A 6,183-nucleotide genomic window follows, 5' to 3' on the forward strand; every position below is an offset into this window, starting at 1 on the left:
CTCGAAAAAAGATTCATTCATTTTGATGAACTAGATCAAACAAGAGAGTCAGTATATTGATCCGAACTTCCCCATCCAGTACGTATTGGATCATCCAGCTACGTCATCGTGCTACAGGCTGCAGCGAGGGGTGTCTCGATCAATGAGCACTCTAACGGCTAATATTGCCCACAACCCATCGACGCAATCCCATTGGACGAGTGTTAAAAAACTACAGACATGGAGGACGCACGAGTCCGGCGGTTATGTAGAGAGGTTTAGATCTTTTACTGTCTATGGTTTAGATAAAGGGGGTTGAGTGATTATTATCATTATCTAACCTGACGAAAATGTATAATTCAATTTTGTCTACATTATATTGCATCTGCAGCAGCATTGTGAACTTTTGTAAAAATACATTTTGCCATTAACTTTTAAATGCATCATTATATTCAAATTGCAAACACATGAGGAGAGTCTCCACATGAAAGACCCACGACTGGCAGATCAACGTGCAACTACATTTCTCTTCGAAACGGTAGGAAATTAAATTAGATTGAATGGAGGATTTTAACTGTGACCAAATGATTGACAGGGCACAGTTTGCGGTGACAGGATGCATGCGACAGATCTGTCCGTTAAGATGACGAAGTAGTATGTCCCAAAGCTTGCCTACTCTTTTGCTATACACTCAAAAGTATGTACTTTTTCTTCACAAAAAGAGTAGCCTACATACTTTTAGGGTGTAATATAAGTAGGTGAATTGGGATGCAGCAAATGTGTAAGGTTTGAGCTTTCTGCACTAATGAGAAACCCACAACTCACGCAGCTAAACCCGTCACCCGACCCTGCCCCTGCTGGCCCGGAGCAAACACTACACAATTTACTTTGAAGAAGGAAAAACACATTAAAATAAAAACCCTTCGGATACCTTTTTTCCAAAATAAAATACAATAACTTGTGTTCAAATAAAATACAATAATTCTGAATATTCTTACAAATACGACACTTTTGTGGTCGTCACACCTACATAGTTACCAACAAATCCCCTCAGTCTGTTGACACCAATGAAATTAACTTTAAGTGTCAATTTACAGGAGATCTGAAGACATCAGCATAATAAATGAGGTGAAAACAGGAATTATTGTCATGAAATAAAGAGTGTTTTCAGCAGATCTGTTAATATTGATGAGCCTCAGACTATCAACACTCATTCAACAAGCCATTCAGGATTATCAGCAGATCATCTCACTTTATTCTGAGTGTTTGCTGTTAGAAACACATTATTTGAGTCAGGATACATAATAAAAGCCTGTGAAACTGCACTATTGGAAAACTTGATAAAGTTTGATTTTATGATAACTACATTCATCACAATAAAGTAATTAGATCATTAAAGTGTGCAGAAACTGAAAACGATCATAAAAATCAATTCCCCTCACAGATCTCAAACCAGTAACAGTTCATCGATATAAAGTTGGTTTGACGTTGGAAGTTTGTCATTTGTCAAATATTCATCTCCGAAACACTTCAATATATCCATAACGATTTGGCATATGAACGAAAAACAGGTTGTGTTCGAACTGTTTTAAATTGTAGACGAGAACACACAGTGTAGTTTGTGTTTTAATTGGTTTAACTGTATATCTATACATTTTGTAATGTAAAACAGCAGATAGGGATCGTCTACAAAGTACAAAACGAAGAGGAAAAACGCTCAATTGTTCTATCCATATGCTTTACTCCTGAAAAAAGGTGCTCAAAACTATGCACACAAAGCCTTTAAACACACACACTCAATCTCACCTGTTTCTCACTCAATCTTCGCCGAGACGGTGCGGAAACGCTCTTCATGAGGCTCGCAGATGGATCTGACAGAGGATCTCAAGACTGCTGAGGCACATTCTCGGGATTCCTCTGCCAGTTCTGACATCTATGGCTTAAAGGGATAGTTCACTTTAAAATGAAAATTCTGTCATCATTTACTCACCCTCAAGTTGTTTCAAACCTGTATGAATTTCTTTCTTCTGCTGAACACAAAGGAAGATATTTTGAAGAATACAGTTAACTGGAACCTTTGACTTCCATAGTATTTTTTTTTCCTACTATGGAAGTCAATGTTTCCAGTTAACTGTTTGGTTACTGACATTCTTCAAAATATCTTCCTTTGTGTTCAGCAGAAGAAAGAAATTCATACAGGTTTGAAACAACTTGAGGGTGAGTAAATGATGACAGAATTTTCATTTTAAAGTGAACTATCCCTTTAATTTATCGGGCTCAATGAGAAAGACAGGGCTTTCCTCCTTGATGCCCGATTTCACCTTCTGGCCTGTTCGGCGATGCCGTAAATACCATCATCGACAGGTTTCAGGAGGCGAAGAAGCAGTCTGCAGCCTTCAAACAATACCTCCCTCGCCGCACCAAATCTAAGAAGTCTGCCCCCAGTAGGCAGCCGCAGCCATCCACCAGCTCCCCCGCCTACAGACAGGTGCAAAAAGAGAGTGTCGCGTCTAGAGCCCCCCCTCAAGGAGCCCCGACCTGAGGGCCGTCCTGCAGGCTAAAAAGGCTTTGTCATAGAGATCCTAGCCAGCCTAGGTTCTCTGCAGGCGGCCCCACCCATGGCGGAGCGATCCAGGTCGTCTCCTCCGCGGAGCCCGCAGGTAATCGATGTCGACTTCCTGCCGTCAAGTACGCTTCGAGACGCATCGGTTTCCAGCAAACACACGCTGCACTGTCCACCCCACAGGCCTGCGGCCAGGCAGCAATTGCTTTTGGTCGAACCCTGCCAGAGATCCGCTTCAGGGGGTCGAGAGCGAATCCCGATTGATACCTGAAGCCAGCCTCGAGAGTTCCCAAGAAGGATGGGGGGTCGCGTCCAATAATAGATCTCAGGCACTTGTACCGGTCTCTGAGGAGGCTCAGGTTCAAGATGCTCACCATTCCTATCATCATGAACCAAATTCAATCCGAGGATTGGTTTGTCACGATAGATCTAAAGGACGCATACTAACACATTTCCTTCCTTCCATCTCACAGGAAGTTCCTGAGGTTCGCTTTCGGGGGTGAAGCATACCAATATCGGGTTCTTCCGTTCAGCCTAGCTCTCTACCCTTGCACATTTAACAAATGAATGGATGCAGCTCTAGCACCGCTGAGGCTCCAGGGCATCAGGGTGCTCAACTATATCGACAACTGGCTGATTTTGGCCCAGTCACAAGAGCTGGCAGTTCGGCATCGAGATGTCGTTCTCGCCCACATCCAGAGCTTGGGGTTGAGACTCAACACGAAGAAAAGCGTGTTGGCACAAAAGCCTAGAGAACCACGTTTCTGGGAGTGGTGTGGGACTCGGTCACAATGCGGGCACAATTATCTCCTGCACGGATCGAATCCATCCTGGCCACGGTGTCCAGGATAAAGCTAGGCCAAGCCATCACTGTCAAACACTTCCAGAGAGTGTTAGGTCTCATGGCATCAGCGTCCAATTTCATTCCATTCGGCCTGCAGCACATGAGGGCCCTGCAGTGGTGGTTGAAAACCAAGGGGTTCTCCCCTAAGGGAAACCCATTCCGCATGATCAGGGTTACGCACAGATGCCTTCGTTCTCTATGTGGTTTCTGTCCCAAGGCCCCCGCGCTGGGAGCGTCATGTCGCCGGAAAGCCATTTCGACAGACGCCTCCCTCACGGGCTGGGGTGCAGTAATGGACGGCCGCTTTATGAGAGGCCTAGGGCAGGACCATCATTCCTCCTGGCACATAAATTGCCTGGAATTGTTGGTGGTGTCCCGAGCTCTGAGGAGCTTCCTGCCAGACCTTAAAGGTCCTCATGTCAGACAGTATGTCAGTGGTGGCCTATATAAACCTTCAGGGGGGTCTGAGGTCTCGCCCTTTATACAGACTGGTGCATCAGATCCTCCTGTGGTCCCAAGGGAAACTGTTGTCTCTCAGAGCAACATACGTCCCGGGGAATCAGAATCAGGGAGCAGACATCTGCTCATCTGCTCAGACATCTGCTGAGGCCCGGGGAATGGAGACTCCACCCCGACGTGGTGGAGTCAATATGTCAGAGGTTTGGCCCAGTGGAAATGGATCTATTTGCGTTTCAAAAGACTACCCACTGTCCGCTGTGGTTCTCCTTCACACATCCAGCCCCGCTGGGGTTGGATGCCATGGTACAGACGTGGCCAAGGCTGCGAGGTCTAGAGAGGGTCCGTCGCAATGGGATCAGTCTACTGTTGGTAGCCCTATTGTGGCCGGCCCGAGTATGGTTCTCAGACATAATTTCTCCTGGACGGCCCTCAATGAGGGCTCATTCGACCAGAGGCATGGCGTCCACTAGAGCCCTCCTTTCAGGTGCCCCGATCCAGGAAGTCTGTGATGCAGCAGGATGGGCAACCCCTCATACTTTCATTAGATTTTATAGCCTTGACATTCCATCTACACCTGGCACCCTTGCGCTCTCGTCCTAAGTGTGCCTGTACGCAGCTTCACACGGGGACAGGCAGGGCTCATTGTGGCATAGTGGGTACTCGTTCCCCCAAAGTGTCATTTGGCGCAGTTTTCATTCCCTTTCTCAGGGAACAAGGGTTAAAGTCGTAACCCGAGATGTTTTCTTCCAGGACAACCTTGTACGTGGCTTGATTCGTGCGTCCTTCACAAAGCCAAATCTGTTTCTGTCACTGCCCGATTCCAGCCTTGTTGAAGATCATCACCGATCCTTCACCAAATTTCACAGTGGGTGCGAAATACTGTGGCTTGTAAGCCTCTCCAAGTCTCCGTCTAACCATGAGATGACCAGGTGTTGGACAAAGCTGAAAACTGGGGGTGCTTCAGCAAGGTTGCAATCAGGCAAATTTGTCTTTGTAAAGGACGCATGAATCAAGCCTGGTACAAGGTTGTCATGGAAGAACCCTTGCTTCCTTCTGCTCTGACAATGTTCCCCAACTCTGAGGATTATTTTTTCCAGCAGGACAATGGTCCATGCCACACAGCAATCAAGTCAATCAAGCTGTGGATGGAGGAAGGATTTCTGAACTCTTCCTAAGTAAAACATTAAACAACATTGTGTTGTTTAAAAATGAATATTAACTTATTTTCGTTCCATTATTTGAGGTCTGACAACACTGCATATTTTTTTGTTATTTTGACCAGTTGTTTTCTGCATTGCAAATGCTCTAAATGAGAATATCTTTATTTGGAATTTGGGAGAAATGTTTTCAGTAGATTTTAGAATAAAACAAAAAATTTAATTTTACCCAAACACATACCTATAAAAAGTAAAACCAGAGAAAATAATCATTTTGCGTAAAATTTTTTGAATTATGTGTAAAAAATGTAATTAATGAAAGCCTGATGTCAAGTTTTGAAAGAATGACTAGGGGTATTACAGGTGTGGTGAGGTTGAGGCTATTTCATTGGCACATACTTGTATATGGGTCATTCTAACTCGAGAGGTCCAAAATTGTAAAGTGTGTTGCACAATTACCTTTATGTATTTGGTGTTGCAGAACTACCAGTGCTCTACTTGGTTTAACCACAGTGGCTGACTTTGAGTCATGACACACAACACATTTTAGGTATATCTCAATATGAGGTAAACCTCTATCGCAGCTCAGGATAGTCCAAACACAAAAAATACAGCACATCTGTACAAGAACTTGTACAATGTTGTTACTTAGACATTACATCCAAATTAATTGATCAAGAGTAACTTTTAGTGTCAATTTATAATGTGAGGGTTTCAATGTTTTTATGATGGGAAAGCCTACTAAAGTATAGTGTGCAAGCAGACCATTTCAGGACCGCTTTCATGAATGTGAAAAGAAAAATTATATTTATTTTTATAAACCGTATTTTTCTCTTAGCCAACTATCTCAATCATAACTATACATTTTCTAAATACAAACCTCTTTTTTAAATTGAAACAGAATATTGAATTTAAAAAAAAACTACAAGCCACTGTAGAGATGCATGTCTGTCCTTCACAGCATTGCTTTCATTCTCGTTAAAAATCAATAGATATGTTGTCTTATTTTTTCAAGTTGGCTCAACTTGTTTTCATTTTTTATTTGTCTTGACAAGAAGTTTTAAGTTCAAAAGATTACCTGGTACTCATCAGATGAACTAAAGTATTTAAGTTGATATTAACTGGAGTGGATTAGTTGAGTTTTTTTTTTTAGTTAGCTCAACTATTGTATTCTAAACCAG

The sequence above is a fragment of the Abramis brama genome (genome assembly GCF_963993115.1).
Source record: "Abramis brama genome assembly, chromosome: 1".
NCBI classification, from domain to species: Eukaryota; Metazoa; Chordata; class Actinopteri; order Cypriniformes; family Leuciscidae; genus Abramis; species Abramis brama.